Source organism: Falco biarmicus, chromosome 6 (assembly GCF_023638135.1).
Source record: "Falco biarmicus isolate bFalBia1 chromosome 6, bFalBia1.pri, whole genome shotgun sequence".
Lineage (NCBI taxonomy): Eukaryota > Metazoa > Chordata > Aves > Falconiformes > Falconidae > Falco > Falco biarmicus.
In genome coordinates this window covers 44,962,525-44,986,200 of record NC_079293.1, presented here as the reverse complement: position 1 = coordinate 44,986,200, position 23,676 = coordinate 44,962,525, and the positions used below count along the sequence as shown (strand labels likewise).

General features: G+C 41.4%; 1 protein-coding gene across 1 annotated transcript in view; it reads right to left on the bottom strand.

Moving 5' to 3' along the window:
• TAB2 (TGF-beta activated kinase 1 (MAP3K7) binding protein 2) overlaps window positions 1–20,555 on the bottom strand; it is a 67,437-nt gene extending 46,882 nt beyond the window's left edge. The window contains exon 1 of the mRNA XM_056343077.1: window positions 20,091–20,555. The gene's annotated coding sequence lies outside the window, so the exon portion shown is untranslated. The remainder of the gene's footprint in view (window positions 1–20,090) is intronic.
• Window positions 20,556–23,676: the final 3,121 nt, after the last annotated feature.

Sequence of the window (23,676 nt, the reverse complement as noted above, 5' to 3'; positions counted from 1 at the left end):
CAAAAGCAAGTATGTGCTTTTAAATAAAAGAAAAACATCCCTGATTTGTGAAATGCCTAATATTTAAGCTCATAACTTATGCACACACACGCGTCGGGCAAGTTTCCATACATGTATCAGAAAAATTAATAAATCAGATTTGTCTTTTCAGATGTTTAAATTGAAAATATATCAAAAAGCTAAGTCCAATTTTGTAGTTTCTTTCTGTGAATCATTCCTGAGACATTGTAATGCTATCAACTCAGATAAGGGAATAATTGCATCTCTTCACCTGTTAATTTTAGATGTATATAATCAGATTTAATTCAAAGTAGTTTATAACTTCAAGGAAAGAATACTGTAATTAAAGAATGAGTCTTATCAAAATTATTCTGAATCAATATTAATGCCAATAATACACTATACAGTTTCCAGCCATCACTGGGCAGAGGGCACTTCTCAGATGGATCACGAGCAACAGATCTTGTTTAGTATTTTGATCTTTTACTAAACTTTCAACATATTACAATAGAACAAACCATTAACAATAATACATGGAAAGTCTGTTGGCTCAGGACTTTTTTTTTTTAAACCTCAAGCAAAAATGAGTTTACTGTGAAACACTGACACAGGCTTAATTCAGGTTAAGACAGTTACCCTCTATCCTGAATACAACTTATCTCACCACAGATACTTATCCTCCCAGAACTTAAGGACATACAATTCCAAATCTATTTAGATAATTGCCAGAAGTGTGCACTTCTTCAACAATTAAAAGGCATAAAATAACGATAAGCAGTGTATTTGTCAAACCTAGACCACATGTTCTCAAATTAGTGATCGTCCAGTAGTGTAAGTCCTCAGTAGTCTGTACTGTAAAGGAAGCACCGCACTGAAGCCCTGAGACAGTAGGCTGGTTTCTCATCTGATCTGAACACACTTCTTTAGGGGTCAAGTTTCACAGCACTATACTCTGTCATGGTACAAATTCTTATAAACTCACAGTTAAACTAAACTGTAGTTTGTGGGAGCCCATTAACATTTAGGTACTTGATCCAGCACCTTATCACAGCTGGGCAAGTCAGGTAAAAGTCATGAATTTTGACATGCCCAAATACATCACCCAAACCAAGTATCACCTATTTATGCACAACCCCCCAAACACATTATTTAAAAACACGTTTCCTCTTATGTAAGTCTTACCATATCGTTATTGTAACACAGATGCACCTAAATGAATCAACCTTCTCAGAATATCCTACAACAGGTAGCTGAGCAAACAACAGCAGCTGGCTGTCACTCACAGAGGTTCCTTTCTAAATACTACTGCAGAGCTCTTTTGGTAGGTGTCCTCAAGTGTTCTGCATCACAACTTTTGCGGACAAAGTGCCAAGATAAATCCTTTTAACAGGACATCGTTTATTAAAAGCTAGCAAGTTCTCTTAAGTGAACTGTCTTCATCTGTTTATCATACACCTGTCCTCATTTTTCTGTCCCCTCACGCCTCCCCCCAACTCAGCAGAACAGGCTGCTGCTGCCACCTGCCGGAGCAGGTCCCGCCCGCCTCCACCTCCCTCGGGCACCTCAGAGGCAATTCCAGCTGCCAGCGCAGCTGGAGTTAGTTCTTGGTGGGTGAGGGGGAGCCGGAACGGGTCTCTAGCATATTGAGATGGTGAGAAGAGGGACTCAAGAAGTACCAATAAAAGCCTACGTGTAGGGCAAGAGTACAGACTGGGGATGCATCTCCCTTGTTAATGTGAGGGGTAGTTAGATTGGCACTTACTACTTCCAATTATAGAACAAGCAGAACGACTGCTGAACTCCAGAGCTAACAGCCAAATAGCATGTTACTAGTTATAAATAAAGTGACCACTGTTACTGCTATCATCAACAAATATCCAACCATACCAATATTGCTTACAGAAACTGTAAAAAGTTGGTTTCTCAAGCTTACCACTTTCACGTACACATCTAAAGACTCTTGAGCCGTTAAAAATAAACATTTAGCTGACTTCAGGCACCTTCTATAATTCTTGGTCTTGCATGATTTTGTGATTAAAACAGACTGAAAGACTGAATTAATATGAAGTACAGATCATATATATTTGATTCCAAGCTTTCAGTGAATCTCCAAATAGTTAAGACAAACTACTCCTTTGTTAGCAATTGGACTAGTACCCATCAGTCTTGTAATAGATGAATTGGTGCTCAGAGATTACTTTCTTTCCACTAATCTCCTTAAAAAGTGAATTAAGTCCCCTGAAGCTGCAAATGAACTAAGGCAAAGAGACTAAACTCAAGTCAGCCCAAGATATCCCACAAACACATCCACAGAACAGTCCTGCACCAACACAGAAACTGTTGTCCACATCATGAAGCTAGAACAAAGCGTATCAACTAACTGAGCTCTACAGTATCTGTTAATTCACAAAAATAAGTTTCAAGCTTGGCAGCATATAAGCAATGGTGACACTTCTCAGATTTTACCACTCAGTTGTAAAAACGCTTTAGAATACCAAATTTTCAATTAGACAGTTTTACAACTGTAGCTTTACAACAAACTTAATTTTGCATCAATTATGGTAATCAGCATGAAGCTGACTAGAAATGTTTGTGACTTCAGTTTTAAAAGTAAGAAACAGTCAAGAAAAGAGAGATTGCCACAACCACATAAAAGTGAGCTTTGCTTTTCTGAAAGGCTTCAGGCAAGAAAGAAAGGAAGAAATTCTTATCAATATAATTTCTTTTTCTCTTTCACTTTTTTTCATTCCAAGCAAGAAGCAGTTATACCCTTTAATGGAGCAGATTAAGCATTAGAGGCTAAGCTTTGGAGAATTCTGAGGTACATGGGAAGGCTCCACAGGGTCTCTGCCCGACAGCATGGAAGGCAAAAGAGTAAAACCAGCCTAGAAGGTTAGGACCCTGAAAGCAGTTATAAACTCAGCACACTCTCACTTTCACATTCTGAGGTAATGTCTTTTCTACACATTGACAATTTCATCTCACTGAAGGACTGGGAAGAGAAGGAAGTTTCACCCTTGCAGCCCTGCCCTCATTTCTTTCCTGCTTCCCCCTTTTATTTCCACGTCACCTGGAGTTCATTCATTCCAAAGACTAAAAAAACCCAAACCAAACCCCAAAACCCTAACAAGCAGAAGCATTCAAAATTAACCTAGAAAGTGTTGGGTTCTTGTGTGTGGGTTTTTATTAGATTTTTGTTTTGTTTTTAAAAAGATTCTCCCCTAAATTTTTTAACCTTGAATTTTATATGTGCAGACTATGTTCTCCAGCCTTGAAGGACAGAAGCTTGTGTTTTAGGAACATTCAAATTCTGACTTCAGGAGCTGGGGCTCAAAAAACACTATCATTCAGCTCATTGAAAAACCACCAGAGTTGGCACAGTGTTTCTCTTGCTACTTGTTCCTGTCATCTCTTCATGCACATCCTACCAGTAAACAAAAAATAGGTTCAGAAATCACCAAACAAATTGTTCAGAAACCAACACTTCAATTACCCTATGTTCCTTTTTCTCCACTCCCTCATCTGTTAAAGAGCAACTAGAGCAAGAAATTTCACTTTCCAATCATAATAGAAATTCAACTTGCTACAATCAGCAAGACAAAACCAGCTACAGATATAGTTTGAAACACGTCTGTCACTATAGGCTAGAGAAAAAGGTTATAGAAGGAGCACAGTACAGATTCCCTTGCAGGACATCAAGGAAAATGAAGAACAGAGGAGAAAGTCCAGAGAAAACCACCAGTGAGAAAAAACCTCACATACCAGACACTCAGTTTAAACTGCAGACTTTTGGAGGAGGAAAGGTAAGTTGTTAATGTCTACTAGAAACAGTCTTTGACTACCCTCTACAGCAGTCCCTTAACTTATGTGTTATTGATATAAATCCTGTCAAGTACTGCTTACAACTACAAGGTCCCCAGTACAGAAGTCCATATGCCTATGACCATGTGCTGATCTAGTTTTCTTGGAAACTGCATCTGCCCTCGAAAGATAATTTTATAGCTCCTCTGCTAAAACTCTTATCTACTTCAAAGCATAAGATACCAGCATGGTTTTAAGATTCAAAGCTCAGATTCTTCCCCACCAATTCTAGCAGTCTTTGACATTTTAAGTTTCATTTTCTCAGTCCAAGACGTGACTGAGCTGGAAAAAGAAAACTGCCTCAGCCGCTACCTACAAGAATTTGGATGATGGCTTTAATATGTAGGGAAAATAACACTAAGAATTAGTCCCCCTTTTTTTGTCAAGGAAAGAAAAAAAACCGCATGTAAACAAACATGATCTTAACTAAGAGGAGTAAAAGTCTCAGAAGAGATTATCAGAGAAGACCTCGCTGCTCCCCCCAGTCTGATGTCCCTGACTTGCTATTTGCTCAAATGCTGATAAAAGCAAATGTATGTTGTCCATGCATGAGGTTAAAGCTAAAAGTAAACAATGCATATGGAATAACCAAATAATTTAATTATGTTACCAAGATATTTAAGTAGTTATATTGCAAATAACCTGAAAACTATAACCATGGTCCCTTAACAGAGCAAAGATACTTCAAACATCCTTAACTGCCAGAATAAGAGGGAAGAAATTAAAAAACCAAACTTTTCCCTTAGGAACGTCTATCATCGGATGTTTCATAAGGCGGCTTAAAAAAAAACCAACACAACAACAAACTGGTGATGCAAAACTACCGATTCCTTTCCCTCATTTAAAGAGTGAAGGAAGAAACTTGAATCAGGACTGTAATGAGATCTGAATCCAAACATAAGAGATTCAATAAATCATTTAAGCCTAATCAAAAACTAGTTTGTTCAAGAATATCCAAGCATAAAATTAGGTTCTCTAACTTTTCAAAGAAAGTCTCTGCCTTCTTTGTATCTTTCACATACAGCATATTTCTTTCTGCTCAAGAGCTTTAGTTAAAATGTTTCATTACAGACACTACCACTTGGAAACACTCATACTACTTCAATCCTAAATATAAACATTGCCAGTATATTAAAATGTTTCCCATGTCAAAATACACCATGCAAAATTATTCTACGTGTCACGGTCTAAACCTTTATCAATCTGAAAAGCACACAAAATTATTTCTTTTTGAAAATTAAAGGTTTTCCTAAGGTAGAAAATGACTGGCTAAACAATCAGCCATAGGTTTCTCTTACTTAAATGAAGTAAAAGCAAATTTGTTCTAATGGGGGCAAACATTTTTTTGTTATTTTAAGGTTTTGGGGGTAATTCCTATGCAAGAGCTTATTCAAAGAGGTCATTTTTTGAGAACAACAGGCTTAAAGATACAGTGTAATAACCAAATGTATTATTAAAAGATATGTACAAAGATTAAATAGAACATTTTCAGCTTTGTATATTGCTGTACTTCATTTTAGCCACACTTTCCTGAGAAAACAGCTATAATTATTAAAGAAAAAATGCTTGAACTTTCCTTACTATATTTGATAATATAATATAAGCTAGGCTTATAATCAAAATTAAACCCTCCTTTTTTCATTTTGCCACATTTAAACAGTTTTTCCAATTATATTTGGAACTGGCCTATCAGGACAAGCCTCAAGGCAATATCAACCCCAAACCTCTTGCTCTCCACAGGCACAACCAGTTAGTTATACCTTGTCCTCAGCCTCCAAAATAGTGAAGTCTCTTATGGTTAACTCCCATTCCGCAGAAATTTGATCAGCTGAGAGATGGGTAGGAGGAAGGAAGCTAATGAGCAAAGAAAAAAAATCCACCCACTCCTTGAAAGTACACTGAGGACTTGCAAAACACTTCTGCCTTTTGCAATAAATATGAAGTATCACCTATAACTACCAATTAGTAAAATGTGCGACCACTATCAGATATTTAGGTATTGATAAAGTCCAACATCCCATTTTCGCATCCCAGAAATAGATGCAAGCAGAATGAAAGGTCTGAAGAAACTGGAGCAGCAGGCACACAGTCAGATATCTAAGCAGCTAAGTATCATGAGCTCCAACTTGCCTCCTGTTCCCTAATCATAAACAGAGCAACTACAAGGCGACTTTTACTCCCTTCTGATTTACCCTGGGTGACTCACCTTGAGAACTATCTCAGCTTGTTTCATGAACTTTCAGATTTAGATTTCCTAGCAACCCACAAGCTATCACTCAAGGAGTCAAGTCTCCTTGTAGTATCACAGTCAAGGAGCACGAAGGATTGCATCACACATGCACACTTCTGGGCTGGTTGAATATTTTCCTTCTTATTCTCCCCCTCTTTACAAAACTCAAACAATTTCTTTAATCAACAGGAAAGGCTTCACTGGTAAATCCAGCTTTTGGGTAAACATCTACTGAAAGCAAGACCCTGGCAAAAAAAAAAATTCCTTTTTCAACTTAGGGACTTGACTTGTTTACTAATGTATCATTTACTCATAACGTTTCAATGACAGTAAGGCTGGGTATTTCAGCCACTCCTTAAAATGCAGTTCCAAAACAATTCAATACTGCTACTGTCATTCCTCCTGCTCCCAGGCACGCATTCCCCTCTCACTCCTGCGATTTAAGCCAATGCTGGCACTCATCTGATCCTGCAGCAAGCCAGTTCATGGAGCAAAACTGGGGGCGGGGGGGGGATAGTGTTAATTTTCTGCTAGTTTTGCTTTGAGTCAGATGAATGCCAGTGTGAACACAGGGAAAGGAGCACAGCCAACTTACACTGATTTACAAATCACACCCTTAATTTTTCCTGAGGGCAATCTTGGAGGAGGGGAAAAAAACCAAGATTGTACTCAACACTAAGAGTCTCTTCTGATTTTACATTGCTTTAGCACTAGAATAAACATTTAGGAAGTTAAACACCTAGCCCAACCGCACAAGGCTGTCTCTGCAGCTGTTACAAACAAACAACAATGTGGGCCTGTAGGGAAGAGGAAGGAAGAGACATACAAGTTCTACAGAAGCAACACAAAAAGGGTTAATACAGCAAACCACTTCCCTGAGTTGTTAGCAGCTGACTGAAAACAACTGTGCTGAAAGACAGCACCTGAAGCGATAGCAGGTGGAGAGCTTCAAAAAGATCGGTAGGACACCACTAAGAGGTATGGAAGAAAGACCTTCAGCTATTTAACACACTACCATAAAGAATGGCCACAGAACTCCTCTTTTTAACCGATCCTCCTCTCCAGAAGGGGCAGTGAGGCCCTTGGCTATGAAGGGTACCCATATGAGGAAGAGGCGGACAGCGGGGCTGCCAACAGTTTTAGGCCCGAGTTTAACTTCGTAACTAAACGCAGTTACCTTCCCCTACAAAACTACACTGGCAGAGGGTCCTACATTAACAGAGGAGCTCTCTGACAGAATAGCTCCCAGGGAAAAGAGGGAAAGGCAGGCAGAAGCGTGGTCATGGAAACTAGGACTTGTTTTCTCTTCCTTCTCTGTTAGTTCCCAAACTAACATAAATAAGGACAAAACTAAGACCACCACTGCAACATTTGGGAGGAAATATCTAGTTTCCACTTATTTTCTGCCAACTTCACAGTAATAGGGAAAACAAACAAAAATCCATCAACCTGGAAAAAAACCCCTACATCAAGATGAGGTAAAAGGCACCGATAGGCAAAAGTCAAATAGAAATACTCATGGTGGTGCCAATACAAGTTATTCTTCCTGTTGCTTTTCTTCAAGGAGCATATTTCATACACCAGGAGGGAAAAGTAACAAACAGATGTCTGAACAGCTGTTCCTCTAGCTCCCAGTTATTTTTCCATACTTGCCTTCTTCTAGATTAAAATACAGATTTCCTACCTAGGAACTAACAATTCAACATTTTAAAACTAGCTGTTTTCCCCTAGGTTTCCAACGTTTCATTATGAATTTTTTTCAAAGAAAAGAATAATGCTACTTGTTCTCCAGCCTTCTGTAACGGAAAGATGCGATCACTGCACTTCCTGCTGTGTAAAGGACTAACACCACTGACCCTTTTTTCTGCACTTTACTCCACACAGGATTCAGGGAGAGGAGATTAACAAGGGAAGGGGAAAGGAAAGCTGGGAAGAGCTGAAATGCCTCCAGTATTTATTTAAGGCTTCTCAATATGTATCATTTCCTACAGTTACAACCTTTAAAAGCTGGCCACTAACCCTTTTACAAATTATCTTCCACTTTTTCTAGCTTAAACAGTATCTCCTTATGAAGGTCCTGACACCAGATACAGGCTAACAAGACAACTAGATACTCCAAAGGAAAAAATTAAAAATAACCTGCTCTGAAAAAGGCAGATGAGGAAAGTAATAGAGGCAAGTTGAGAAACAACAGAAAAGATGCCTCAGTGCAAGGCAAGTGAAGCTTCTCACCTCGTAAGGTCCTCCTTGGGAATAAAAGAGACTGCCACAACAGCAGCAAGGTTTACAGAAGACCAAAATCCACATTAAAAAAACCCAAACATTTGCAACTAAGATTCTGTCCCTGTCTTACCCCTATTTCAAAGTCCTTTTTTGAAAACTATGGACAGAGGGAAAGTGCAGAAATAAACCATTGTTTAAAAAGCGAGGAATCAAGATTACACTACCACCTAGCAGCAAAAATATAAAAGGGTTCTCTCTGAAACTGACACACATGTATTAGCTATGAAATCTAACAAACCTTTTTAATTATAAAACCACCAATATTTTGGACATATTAACACATGCCAAAAGTAAAAAATGTTAAACATTAACTAATTACTAAACCAACCAATTTTGTTATTAACTTGCCAATCATTCTAAAAAATGAGATAATTTCCCACTCCCTTTATTAAACACAATCTTCCCACCAGATTCTGACCTTTCCCTGTATTTTCTGGATAGTATATTACATTATAGCCTTTAACTAAGAAATTAGCTGTGTTTTATCTTTCTTTTTAAAGCTGGAGTTACACACTGAAAATATATTAAAAAAATACATAAAACTAAGAAGAATCATTGTGCTTCAGTGTTTATCTTCTAACCGCAATTATAGCCAGATATCAGGTATTTTCAGGAAACTAAAGAGAGGGCTGAGATCCTGTTTTATAAAAACACATACTAAACAACTCCATGGAGGAAAATTAACTCTGCTAGTCTGGATGGCTCTTCCAAACTTACATGTACTAATACATTTCTTGCATTTGCAACAAAGATAAGAGGCCTGTTAATAGAAGTAGACCGACTTTTGAAAGATAAGATGAACAGTGTAATGTAGATAAAGTAGCAAAGGATTCGTAACTATTAGACTTAGATTCAAACTTCAGAAGGATTCAGTTTTTCACCCATTCCAATTTTCTAATGCTTGTCCCACAAAAATACTAAGCCATGGGATACAGGCAGGCATAATTTAAAAATGCAGATATGGACTTTTCACAGGAGCTGGCAAGAACAAAGTTATGAAAAAACTCTTGTACTTCAATTTTGTGATAAAAGCACTTTTTTTTTCCCCATAAATGAATAGCAAAGTATTATTCCTGCCAACTACATCTAGTTTCATTCTTACAATAGGTTCAGAAAGGATGACAAAGCAGTGACAATAAATTCTTAAGTTCAGAGAGCAAACAAAGCTGTACTGCTAGGCTTCTCCTAAATCAACTTAAAAGTCCTAGTCAATACGTGTACATCAGAAAACAAAGCTACAAGAGCCAGAGAAGTTGTACTGCAATAGGAAAATATGAAATGAGAAAGTGCTTTTGAAATCAGTGAATTTTGACAGTCTGAGCAGTCACTATAGGCATTCTGCAACATTCATTGACATGACAGTGTAAGGTGATGACTTGCCCTTATCAGAAACAGGCAGCAGCCTGAAATCACACAGACAAAGCTGAAATACTATTTTGCTCCAAGACTGCTAAAAACTTCAAGTCAGAAGACAACTGTTTTCAAATTAACAAGATCCTATGCTAGCATAACTCTGGATGTTTTTCTAGCTGAAGTATCTTTTTTTTCCAGTATGAACTATATTATGTCAAGTTGCAGGTCTCAAGATCTCATTTGCGTTGGCAAGAATTTCCCCACTCACGGATGGGGAGTGGAAAAAACATTCCAGAGAGTTGCCATTGGCTCTACACTGAAGAAACAAAAGCTACAGTTTGGCCTGTTCTTTTGGCCAGTTTCAACAGGAAGGAAGCCTGTAGCTCCATCAACTCTGCTAACACCATTACGTGGTACTTTGACTTTAAGATACTCCATCACAGGGAATTTACTTGCAACTAAAATCTACAAGAAAAAAATTAAGTAAACCCAATATAATAAACACAGCCAAGAAACAAGACATTAGTAATGTCAAACTTCAGAACCTAGATGAGGCTTAAACACTTGTGTTTTTTACAGTATTTTGTAAACAGGTGGACATCTACATTAAGCTTCAGCTTGAAAAAGTTAGTATGTGCCAGCCTAGAATCTGAATATGCAGGCCAGACTGGCAACTACTGTTGTTCCAAAGGCCATTCAAAATCTGCAATTTAAAGAAAGAACAGCTACACACTAATTTACTCGTCCTTAAAGGAAGCTTTACATTCACTAACATGGCTGAACAGCAGACTGCAATTTAATAGATTCAACATTTGCCTCTCATAACCGTTAAAGATTACAAAAGGCTCTAAATCTAGGCCAGCTCAAGGTGAAACAGGAGTATCATTACAAAACATCTGTTTTACTACCCCATTTTAACCTTATCTTTTCTTAATGTCAACAAGTGCTGTACCTCTTTTCTGAATGGTTCTTGCCATCTTTCCCTTTTTCCACAGTTTACATACCTCACTGCTGTTAGGCTGAACTATTAGCCAGACTTTCACCAGCTTCAATGGGACCTGAATTTCCTATTCCATTACAAAACTGGACTACAACATCTAAAGACTAAACACCTTAGGAAAACCTAGCTGTTTTTACTGACAAAGAGAAAACTGCTGGGGTTCTTACAGGCACCATCACTTAAAGCTCACTAATTAACACACACCTGTTGAAAGCATTTAAGACTTTCTGATTATTTCCAGGTAACAGGAGAAAGACTATTGTTGCCATCTTTCACCCAGGCAGGCCATTCGCAGAGATTTCACACAGTGGCAGAATCCACATACATGGGTTCTGTAGCGAAGTCAGTTCAACTAGTACCTGTTCTACTTTCTGAAGTGATAGCTTTCAACTTGCATCATTTTGGTGATTCAGTTGGTGACCCTACAAACAGCTGCAGTGTCACCGTGGGGAAGAGATGAATTCTTGAACTGGTCTTCCTGCTTGTTTACTGCAGCACTGCTCTGAAGTCTACAGTTTCATGAGAGACTTTCTTCATCAACAATACAAGCTTAATAAACTCTTGTATCTTCTACCTTCTACTTCTTTGCCATACCTCAATTTTACAGAAAAAGCTATTTGTGGGATCATACTATAAAGCACATCAGTGAACTAAGGGGAAAGGATGGCAAATCTATACACTGTCAGCTGCAGTGCAAAACATCCCCCTTCAGTGTGAATTTAGAGGAAACTACTGAACTGATCTAACAGCTCCTCAGCAAAGTGATCTCATAGAGTGAGACTAAAGACAGTTAAGCTGCAATCTGATTAGTTTCCTAACCCCCAGTACATAGACTAACCTGGCTCACAGACAGATGAGACAAGTACCAGAGACCAACTGCTTGTGTCGGTGAAATACATCTTCCCTGTTCAGGCACAGAAAACTATCACTGGCCCTCAATGTTCACAAATGCTTGCATTCTTCTGTTTTTTGCTTTAAATCTACCTCAAAGCCATTTTGTTATATTACTCCAAGAGTAAGTCACATAGGAATACTGACAAAAGAGCCAACGCTTTCCTTTCATGGCAGCAAAGGCATATTTTGTATCAATAAACCAAAACTACTCACCCAACTTAAGCTTGAAGGCCTTTCAGAAAATTATCACTATTTTGCGCACGTTACTGCAGCTAGCAATCTCTGCATGCATACAGCTACATTATGGAAGGATGACACTTCATGCATCCAAAATGATGAAGCCACATTGGTACCATTCACAGCTTTGACAAGATCTACATCACCAGAAGAGTGAACATAAGACATTGTCACACTGGGTTTTTTTCCTCCACAGCATGCGTATGAAAGTACTACTGGGAGAACAGATATTTTCCTTTCAGTTTGGAAACCACAGGGGTTTTCAGCCCCATGTAGGGGAAAAAAAGAAACAAATAATGGGTATTTTCTCTGAACCTTCCTTCTCAACACATCACCTGCTAGAAACAAGAGGCTGGAGAGAACAGAGATTTCCACAATCCAAATAACAGTTCTCTCCTGCTGCTTGCAGTTTATTTTATTCTCCTTCACCAGATACCATGGAAGACTATTCCAATCCAAGAAGTCTTGCACTTTAGGCCTGGGAAAGGAAGATCAAAATGCACTTCTTGTGAAGGAACAGAAACTAGTTCTTTAGCAACCCCTTTTACACATACATTCAAGCCAAGTCCTAACTTGGATACACAACAAAGTAAGATATATGGCTTAAGAATTTGCCAGTGGTCAAATTTCTCCTTTTATTCAAGTCATTTTACAAAAAAATGTTCTCATTCTGGCTGAAGTCCTGAGTGAAAGCACCATAGATGTGACCCATTATCACAGTCTTCAACAGAATTCCCAGCTTTGATACCCTACCTCTACCTGAAGCAGCTACCAATGAATACAAGCTGGTGAGGGCCCAGCTCAAGTAATTTCATAATTCTTTTATGAATTGTTGAGACAAATCTTGAAAATCATACGTCAAAACAGCTAAATGAATTACAGCTATTATAGGCAGTTATAATTAATTTTTAATCAGCACAGTTTAAAATGACTGAAGAACTAACAGGCATAATATATGAAAGATACCGCAAATATTTTGCTAAATGTCTCGGTCTAATCCAATATATGCATCTTGGTAAACAAACTTTATTATTCATGGGGCTGCAAACTCTTCCAGGACTGACTTATTTAATAAATATTTATACAGTGCCTTGCACAAAAGGGCCTAATCCAAGTGAAGCTCGCCAGCCAATACCAAAGCATAAATAAAAATATAATAATCTGGGATTGGCAATTATTCCAGCAAGGCAGTTTAAATTACACAATTTGAGACACATGCACACACACACAAGAAATCTTACCCCCACTAACCAAAGAAAAGATCATATTTTTAAAAAATGGAACAAGTCACCAAAACTTTTTTAACTGAAGCAGCTTCATAAGCTGATGTGAAACATACTGCTTTAGATGTATCAACCTAAAAGGCCTTTTTAAGCATACTTTTGCTGAGCCCCTGGTGATTCCCTGTTACCAGGCTTACACCTGTTAGACTAAAGGCGGCTCTCTAAGTAAGATAACCTACCATTCCCTTTCAAAAAACAAATGTTTTTCCAACAATTAGAAAGTAGCAGTCTGAACCAGTTGAATGAATTGAAAGAAATCCAAGTATAGCACTCCCCACACTTTCTTTTCTCTCATTCTTTCATGACAGCCTAAATGGAGCAGTGGTAAACTTAGCAACTGATACTCTGAAGAGAAAACAGAATGAGAACGACATGACAAGCACTGAACCAGTTCCTTAAAAAGAAAAGTTTCCAAGAAGAAAGATTAGAATAAAAAAGAATGCCAACGAGAAGTATAAACAAGAGGGCACTAATGTTTCAATTGTAAAGTATAGATCATATATGAATGAACAGGTCTCCTCTTTCCTAGCTCACCTACAAATATGATAGGATGTCAGTAAAAAGGTGGTTGGAGGAGATAAATTCTGTGCAGAACAGATCTTTAAGAAGAAAAAAAAAGCTGAAAAAAACGAGTGCCGTAAGAAGATGGGAGAGTAGTTTAAAAAGAGATATGGTAGCACAGCATGGAGACAGGAGGTGGAGACTTTTTTTAGGGGTTTAAACACAACATGAATTGACAAAGGATACAATTACATGCCACACTACAAGTTTGGGGTTTTTTTTAAGTGTTTGCTTTTTTTCCCCCCCTATGTAGGTGAAACAGTTCATAATTTTTTCCACCTGGCCAAGTCAGGCTTAGGACTTAATGGGAAAAGACTTTTCTGTATTTCTAACCTCCAGTATAAAGTAGAAATTGATTTCCACCCCCACCCCCCAAAACAGCTTCAGGAAAACAGATTTATCTGGATGTACATATTAGTCACAGCTTCTGAGGCATCGGATCAGTAACAAGTACTAATGTCTCATGGGGTGCTTAGGTTCTGAAACTTACTGTACTTTTTTTCCCAGTTAGTTTACCCTGCTGAAAAAAGTAAGACATTCTGAGGACATATGAGTAAACAGCTGGATCAACAAATTATTTTTTTTTTATACACATACAACGCAGTTTCCTTGGAAAAATGCATTCTAAAGCTGTAGCTTTGACAGCCTCTAAGAATTTTCCTAGAATGGCTCCCTAATCTTTCTAGAAGTCACCTACGAAAATACCCAGTAACAGCAAAGCATCTTCTTGAACAGTAAAGACACACAGCAGCAAATAAAATTAAAAGTTTGCTGTTAAGAGTGTTTCACATCTGCCAGTGATTTCTTATCCATTTCTACTAATGTTATCTACAAAATAGAGGTATACCAGATACTTATTTCAAGATTCAATGAACTCCATAAGATCTTTAGTCTGTAATAAAAAGCAACTAATTTCAGGCTTACTAAAACAATTTGATACTACCATTGCTCATCTTCACAGGCAAGTCCATTAGACCTGGGAGTACATTAAATACACCACCGCATGCAACAGCCTGCAGAGGCATGACTGAATCATACTATTCGCACCAAACAAAATGTCTAAGTCACATTATCTAAAGAAACTGTAACCATATACAATGTAACAATATAATAATGCTTTAGATAATATTTGAGAACAACATGTATTTCCTCGGCGGCTTAAGTAACTCCTCCCTTACTCATGCACATTCTTGCCCCATGCTGCTACATGCTCTGTGTGTCAGTCTAGGTGTTAGGACAACAGTGTTGAATCAGACCCATACAAGCACGTAACGCAAGCACAGCAAAAGAGGCTCTGTATGTGTGGAAGCAACAATATCACCCAACATCTAACAGTCACCTTACCCCAACAGTTTCTATCACTGTAGTCAAAAGCATGCCACTTATGATATAATCTTAGCAGCCCAGCAGTCTGCTCAGCTGCCTTACCCATCTCACACCCTGCTTCCCTCCCGCCTGCCCCAAGTCTTCATCTTCTTAAGAACCTATTGTAGACACGAGTTTTGTTCAGTAAACCAAAACAGGCAGCTGCTGCTAACCTTCCTCTTAAAGGCACTGTCCCATAAATAGCAGAACTAACAAAGCCCCATTTCCCATAGATTAGCATTCTGTCTCAACCATGCCCTCTGTGTTGCAATTAAGTCACATTCCACCTCTATCCCAGATGCCTATTATCTTACCCTTCTCTTCCAAGCACTAGCCACAATATACTTTAACCTCTCATGTCCTCTAACTACTGACTGAAGGAGAAAAAAAAAAGTGGAAAAAAAATAAAATTACTGCACTTCACATCTAGTTCTTAACCCACAAACAGCTGCTGGCCAACTGGCAGGCTAAACACAGGTAACTGCTAAATTCATGCTAAACTCTTCCCTCAAGAGATGAAACTATTCAATGAAGCCATCAATTGTAAAGCTTCTCAAATATTATTAAAACATAAAATTTTTCACACCTTGCCCCTTGGCTAATTTTCTGAAATCAACCAATGAGCTCAAAATTTGAGATAAACGATTAAAGAAAACAATTTCCCAAGATCTATGTCTTTAGAAAGGCGAATTAAATATGGTTTATATACTACACAAATATATAAAAACCAACAGCAACTCCATTTCTTTACAAAAAACCCAAATAAAATAGGTGCACCGCAACATATTATTCACATGAGAACAGTCGATTCTGAACTCCTAAATTGCAAAAGAAACTGCATTTACATGTTCTATGTGTCCTTTTAGTAAGTATTTACATCCTCCAACCATTTTCAAGCACATTTAAAAGAGGTGTAAAAGTCTCAAAGATAGAAAAGGCTTCTACAAATTTTGTGAAAACTGGTAGCTTTGTAGAAAAAAAGAAACTCAAATTCATGCCTTCAATGATGGAACTCTGCCTTCTCCACCGGTAGCCCCAGCAGACCAAGGAGCCAGCGTGTACACAGCACCAGATTTGATTAATTCTGGAACATGTTTTAGGTAAGTTAGAAAATCATCAAAAAGCAGTGAGCACATATAGTGGCTCTGACCTGGTTTCAGTAAATTCTAGCAAGCCTAAAAATATCATAATCAATACGTACACAAAACTAATAGTTTTGGTTGTTTGGGGTTCATCTTTTTATCTTTTTTAAAAACTCACATATGCAACCTACAGAAATTATGGGATGTCTTCTACCACTGTGCTTTCCTAAGTTAATGCTTTTCTAGATACTAAAGGGAGCACAAGTTCTAAACCCATTTTGAAACACTGATTTTTAAATAATTGAAAAAAATAAATTCTGCTCAAAGTACAACCAGGATCTGAATGAGTTTTAAAGCACTCATCATTAAAGACAATGAAATTTGATCTTCATCTGTGCTCAGAATAGGAAAGAGCTATACATTTTCCACATTGCAATAAAACCTGATTACCCACAGCATTTGTCTAAGAATACAATGCATATTTTTAACAAAATATTTTTTGTAAAATTCTGTGTCCAGTAATTTAGCACATTATCAGAAGTTACACATAAAGACACCAAAAAAAATATATCTAACACATGCTAAAAATACTATTTAACTACATCTTAACCATACCTATGGTAACAATAATATCCTGAGTGATGCCATTCATTCAGCAATGAACATGTTCCATGAACATCAGGATACGATATACAAAGAACACAGATCTTTTTACTTTAATTATGTTGAGCTATTTCACTTGGTTTCACTAGAACCCAATTAAGGGACACCAAAATCTAAAGGCATCCTAACACAAAGCTAGAAAGAACTTGGTATACTGTTTGAAATACTTTCTTGCATGAGAGTTGAGATTGCTGATCAGTTCAATAAAAGTAAGTTCCTAATTTTACTATAATCAGGATAAAGGTCTACAAAAACTTATGTCAGGGAGAGTATTAATATTACGTCAGCAATTTCTTGGTAAGCATTCTCAAGAAAGGATGAAACCAAAACAACTACTATATGGAACCTCTGAGTACAAATAAGAATTTATATAAAAAAATATTATCCAATTGTGAATCTGACAGCTTTCTTGCTCTCACAGTTGCATTTAAATATGTGCAATCCAATCCAGATCAGTTTGCTATGCAGCATTCAAGACATTGTAGAACATCCACCAGCATTTCTCCTGTTTGAAAGTATATACTTTTTGTAGTTGAGATAACCTGCTATGCAATTAAAGACAACCCACCCACCCGCCCCAACTTGAATCACTGTACACATTAGTGGGAAAAAAAGTTAACTTTCAATTCAATCATTTAAATATTTGAGTTTTGAGTATAGCTTTAAAAAAAATCCAGTTCTGAATCACTGGAATTTTTGTTCTATTTCCTGTAAAAGCACCAACAGCAACATTGTTCAGCATTCCGCTTGCAGCGGTTCAGAAAAAGATCAGCCTGATTCCTCAGTCCTAAATTTACAGTCATTTCATAAACTTGAGGTCACACATCTGACCAACTTATTTCTTCCAGTGTTTCCAACCATGGAGATCATGATAAGCAGGTCGCACTTGCAGTAAGATGAAGACCAATCTAGTTTTATGTTTCGAAGTACAGCCTCAGAAAGAGTAGTCTGCCAAAAGCTCTCTAAGCTCCCTAGCAAAAAGAAAAAAAAAAACCCACACCCCAAAACCCAAACACAAAAACCACCAAAACCCCCACCTTATATAAGAATAATCTCTTCAACAGATGACAGATTTAATTCTACAAGGCTTGAAAGGCATACCAGTTACCTATAACGCCAAGGACCATTACAAAAACACACAGGACCTCAGCCTTCAAAGCAATGCCATGACGAGGAAAACCACTATCTTCTTCCACTCTGCCACTTCTGGAAAAGAGAAGTTTCTACCAGGACACTGTCACAAGAAGAGTGCCCATTTTCAAGAACTCTATTTTTGTATCAGCAAATTTAAAGGAAGAGAGAAGAATCCTTTGACTTCTCTTAATGCTGAGAAGGAAAATGGTTTACATTTCACAGTCTTTGAAAGCTGGCGTAAGCAAGGGTAGCACAGCAGAGCAAGAAGATGGCACTGCTCCTGCAATGTAATGGTAGGGATGATACTTTATCAAACATCTCTCAAGAAACAAAACTGGGAGAACCCAAACTGTGAATCTCCTCCAACAGCCTTTCTCCCCTCTTCTTCTTTGCAGGCTCCCCTGTGAAGCAACATCATGAAAAAACACCCAGGTCTTCTCAGATTTTTTAAAAGAAACTGAAAGTCAGCTCAGTGTCCATTCTGGTGCAGTGCAAGCCAAGGCACTACCTAGCAAAGAGCATCCATAAGTTTAACATTGGGATAACAGCCACAAGCGACTGAAACTTTCATTTGAATTGAAGGGCAGAACTTACTGAAGCTGATGACATGTCTCTTAGTTTGTCAGTGGAACTTCCCTCTTGCCAAAAGCAGGTATCAGAATTCTGATTTGACAAAACCCAATTGCAATAATACAGATAAAGAACAAGTAATTGAAATATGTATATGAAATGCAAATGCTTGGTTATCTGGTGGATCATTAGCTAAGCTGAAAATTATTCCTGATTTTAGCAGATCATGTCCCATTGTGAATACAGTGCTATCATTATAGTCACTAGCCTTCCATACTGTAGTGCATGTGCAGTACCATTTTGATGGTTAAAGTAGATATAAAGTATGTATGTATGAAGTACGTTACAAAACATTTTGAACAGTCTCAGAGAATGGCTCTGTATTTAACATATGCCCTCTAAACACCTATGTAACTCAGAGTACTGAAAATTACATGCAATGCCTTTTTCAGCATTCTACACCTGAACTTCAGAAACAGCTTTGTTCAGTCTATATCAAATAACCTAAACTTACGATGACTAGAACACCACACCTGAAACCCACTCCTTGCTAAGAAGCACTCCTTCGGAATTCCTTTAAGTACACACTTACTATCATTAATACAGAAACACCCACTGGTCTTGGGCAAAAAACAGGCCCTGCTGAGCTACCAGGTAAAGTACAAAGAACACAAGGTCCCTGCCCTGAAGGCCTTGCTACATCCAACAGGACTGAGCATTCAGACTTTTAATACAATTTAATGAATGAGACAAGGTACCACACAGCCCCGCACAGCATTCTCCGGTCTCTCAGAGGGACAAAACAGAAACAGAGAAGAAAAGGAAACCGTATGCATCTCCTCTCTTCGAAATCCCTCTTATCAGAACCATTTCAAGAATTTCAGCGCAACAATTAAACTGCCTTGAATAATGGAAACTAACGTCCCAAATATACTATATATGGAATGGAGCCCAGCCGGCCCCCGCAGACACCAGGCACCAAACCCTCGCACCTCTGACACTGTTACTCATCCCCAAATGGCGGAGTCTCGCCCAGCGCACTCACACCTGTCACCTGCTGGGCGCCGGGCCAGCCCCGCCGCCCGCTCCCCCCGCTCGGCGCGGCCGCTGGCAGCCCGCTAGCCGCCCGCTTCCGCTGCCCCCCGCCGCCGGGCAGGCCCGGGCGCCGCCCCGCGCCCCCCGCCCCCCGGACCCCTCCCCGCGCGGGGGGAGCCCCAGCGGCTCGCGAAGGAAAATACGTTTCCATCTCCCGCAGGACGCCCCGCCGCGCGGCGGCTTCCCGCCCCTGCCCTGCCTCCCGCCGCCACCCCACCCCGCCGCGCCGGGAGGAGCGCGGTGCCGGCGGCTGCTCCCTCCCCGCGCGCAGGCCTCCCCTGCCCTCGCCCCGGCAGAGCCCGGGGCCGGGAGAGCGGCTCCGGCAGCGCCTCGGGCCCCCTGCCCCTCTCGGGCCTGGGGGCCGGCCCGGGCCAGCCCCCCGCGCCTCTCCCCGCGGCCCCCCGGGGATGGGTGCAGCCCCGCCAGGAAGCCAGCCCGGGGAGCTGCCACCAGGCCCGCGTCGGCGGGGTCAGCCTTACCCTGTCGCCGTTGCTTCTCCTCCTCCTCCGCCTCCTCCTCCTCGTCCTCCGCCTCCCCCACCACGGCAGCAGCCGCCGCCACTACCGCCGCCACCAGCGCCGCCGCCGCCTCCGCCCGGCAGGGGGGACCCCGCCGACCCGACACGCTCCGCAGCCTCCCGCCGCCGCCGTTCCGCTCCGGGGGGGGAGGAGGAGGAGGAGGAGGAGGAGGAGGAGGAGGAGGGAGGGAAGGGGGGCGTCCGTGCTGCCGCCGCGGGCGGGAGAAGCGGGAAGGCCGGGGTGGGTGGGTGAGTGGGTGAGTGAGTGAGTGGGTGGGTGGGTGGGTGGATAGGTAGGTGAGTGCCTGCGGCGCCGCTCCCGTCCTCAGCTGGAACCGCTCCGGCTGCGCGTCGCTCCCGGCCCCCCCTCCCCCCGCTCGCTGCGCTCCAAATCAAAATAGTGTCACAATATGGCGGCGGCGGCCCAGCATCGCGAGACCGGGCCCCGAGTGCTAACGGGATGCGGCGCGCGCCAATGGGCACCGGGGGGGAGGGGGCCGCGGGCTGCACCGCCCCCGCCCCCGGGGTGGGGCGTGGCGGGGGCTGCGCCGCGCGCCGTGCGGGCGGCGAGGGCCGCCGCCTTCTCCGCTACGGGGATGGGGACGGGGGGGAATCCGGCTGCCCCGCCCCTCGTCGCAAGCGAGCGGAGCGCGTGGGGTAACGGCCGCCGCCTGAGCGACGGCGGAGCCCGGGCTCCTCCCGCCCGGGACGACGCGGCGACGCTCGGCTCCGCCATGTGCGGCCGCTGGCGGCCGGCCCCGGCCCCCTCCAGCCCTGCTCTTCCCTCGCCCCTTCTTGCCCCGCCGGCCGCCCCCCGCCTCCCGCCGGGCCCGGCGCCAGGGGGTGGGTAGGTGGGCCGCCCGCCTGGGAAAGGGGAGGCCGGCGGGAAGCTGAGCGGGGTCTGAGAGAGCGGCGGGAGGAAGGGCAGTCACCACAAAGGGGAGCGTCTGTAAGGGGAAAAAGAAACCAGGGACAGCAGGATTGATTAAAACCCCCCACCCCTATATGCGAAACAGCCGTTCCGAGCGGGAATTGCCGCTTCCTGTCCGAAATACTGGTGCTCTGAATGCGTGTACAGAGTACGCGGGTTCCACCGTCCCTCCGAGGTGTAGCCCAGCGCAGTGCTCCTTGCGACAGGCCACCGGGCGGGCGGGGCCCTCAGCCCGGCGACCACCGGCACCTGCGGCAGGGTCCCGGGCCCGGCCCCGCCAGCCAGCCAGCCCGCAGGAGGCGGCCGCGCCGCCCCGGGGCTCCTAACGTGCAGGCTTGGAAATCGGTACCAAATCCCTTCTACCATAGAAAGGCCGACGTCCTCGATTTTAGTGGGGCGTTCAAGTAGGTCTTTGTATTTCCATAGTTTGAGGAAGTTTAACCTTCAATGAAAAGACAGCTTTTTGACGAGTTTGTAAAATTGTCCAGTAAAACAGTTGGGTTTTAGGGGTGCAACACCGTACACCGCTTGCTCTTTCTCCTTGTATTTCCTTTCTTCCTGTATCTCTTGGATTCTCCTTCCTCCGTGCAGCGGGCAGGTGCTGCCCACGCTAACAATGGAGTATCCATCCATCCATTCTTAGGTAATCCTGCTTTGCAAAATACAGTCAGAAACAAATAGTTTAAAAGCAAACTTTATCAGCTGAAGCAGAAGGAAACTGTCTGAAACCCTGCAACCTAGAATGGGGCCTGGCAGGGATGTGGTAGGGCTTTCAGATTTCCCCACAGAGCAGTGGTACTGGAGAGAAACCAGTGGAAAGATTTTTTTTCACCCACCTTAACTCCCAGAGGCACCAGTGATTTCCAGTGTGCTCCAGTGTATGAAAGGAATTACTAAACTGCCCAGTCATGGTCATCTCAAACCTTAAAAGCTGCACTATCCATTGCAATGGTGGGATGAGAGAGGGCCATACGTTCTTCACAAGACATCAGCTATCAAACTGGCCAATTAAAAATTGCAAGATAAAATTACATAAACTAATAAAACCCTAGCATGCGCTAGGCAGGAACTAAATTATTTGTGACAATTTAGCCTAAGTGTTCTGTTACAACAAATAAAGTTGACTTTGCCATTGCAACAAAGGATACTTTCAGAAATGATTGAAAACATGTTTTCCAAATGAATGTATTAAGAAGTGAGGAAAAAACCACCAACCAACCACTCTCAACTGCATTTAGTTCAAGTTGTCACACAGAGAGAATCCCAGGAAAAGCAACTGCAAAGGCTAGCTTTGCTTGGAGTAGGCAGGGAGAGAGAGAACATGATGCCAATGAGTCTAATAGTGAGTTGTTATGGTGGGAGGGGAAAAAAAGGGGGGGGGAAAAAGGAACACAGGTTTTTTCCCCTCACAAAATGTGGAAATATAGGTGTGTATATTCATTCCAGTAAGAACTGGTCGTTTTCATAAGCTCTAACAGACAAGTCTGCAGTTCATTTGTACATCAGCAGCGTGGCACTTGAAATACATGTATCCAAAGTTTATTACTCAGCCTATCTTGAGTCAAGGTTATAGAGGACTGACAATCTGCTGAAATATTTGGTAATTGCAAACAAGGTAGTATCACCCCAAACCCAGCCAGAAATGAATGTAATCGCTTACAAAAAAGGTTAATGGTACATCTAGAAAGAAGATGCAATGGAAACATCAGATCACAGAGAGCTGTACCAGGGTTGCTCCACTACATTAATCCAACCCTTCTCCTCCGTGACCTGTGCTGTAGCCAATTCATGATCTCCTGGTCACCTGCTCAAGCATGCTGCTGTTCCACTCTTCCAACACAATTGTTTCAAACTTTGCTAAGCCATACCTGACCTTTCAGACAGACAGGATAGTATACTTACATGAATACGTTTTGTGCGCTAGAAACTGAACTTATTCTGCTAAGTTTAATACCAAGTTAAATATTTGATTCTTTTGCCTACAGTTGCTAAAACAGGGATTTGCCACAGGAAGGCGAAAGACCATCTTTCCGTTTCATCAGCAGTATTTACTGCAGTGCTTAAGCACTGGGATCATGTGAGTGAGCTGCACGATGCTTTCCCCCCTCTCCCAGACGCTCCACACCGCATCTATGTCTGAGCCCTGGCTAAAGTTGCTCTTCTCTCCTCTGTAGCAGCTAATTTTGAATAATTTCCCAACACTTTTCTAAAATCAAACAACAATGTATTTAGGAAAATAGTTCTGTGTATTGAGATTCAGGAAAGAACTATTCTCCTATGTAACTGAAACAAGACCTAGGAGGATCTACCTAACACTAAAATCTGGATGTAACTCTTTATCAAGACCTTCAGTCACCAGTGAGGCACAGGGACCTGCCCACCAGTCCAGTCAATTCAGAGCCTTGCTGCTTTCCTTGCAGATTTTAAATATTACCCATTTTTTTGGCCATACAAGGTATGAGTTCATGTTTTTAAAATCTTCATCAGACTGTTTATATTCTTCACTGCTAGAGACTGAAATTATAAATAGGATTGGGGATTTATTCTAAACATGTTGTACAGGAAAACTGTTTCTGCAAAGTACAGTCAGTTTTGTCAGCTTGGTACTGACATTTCT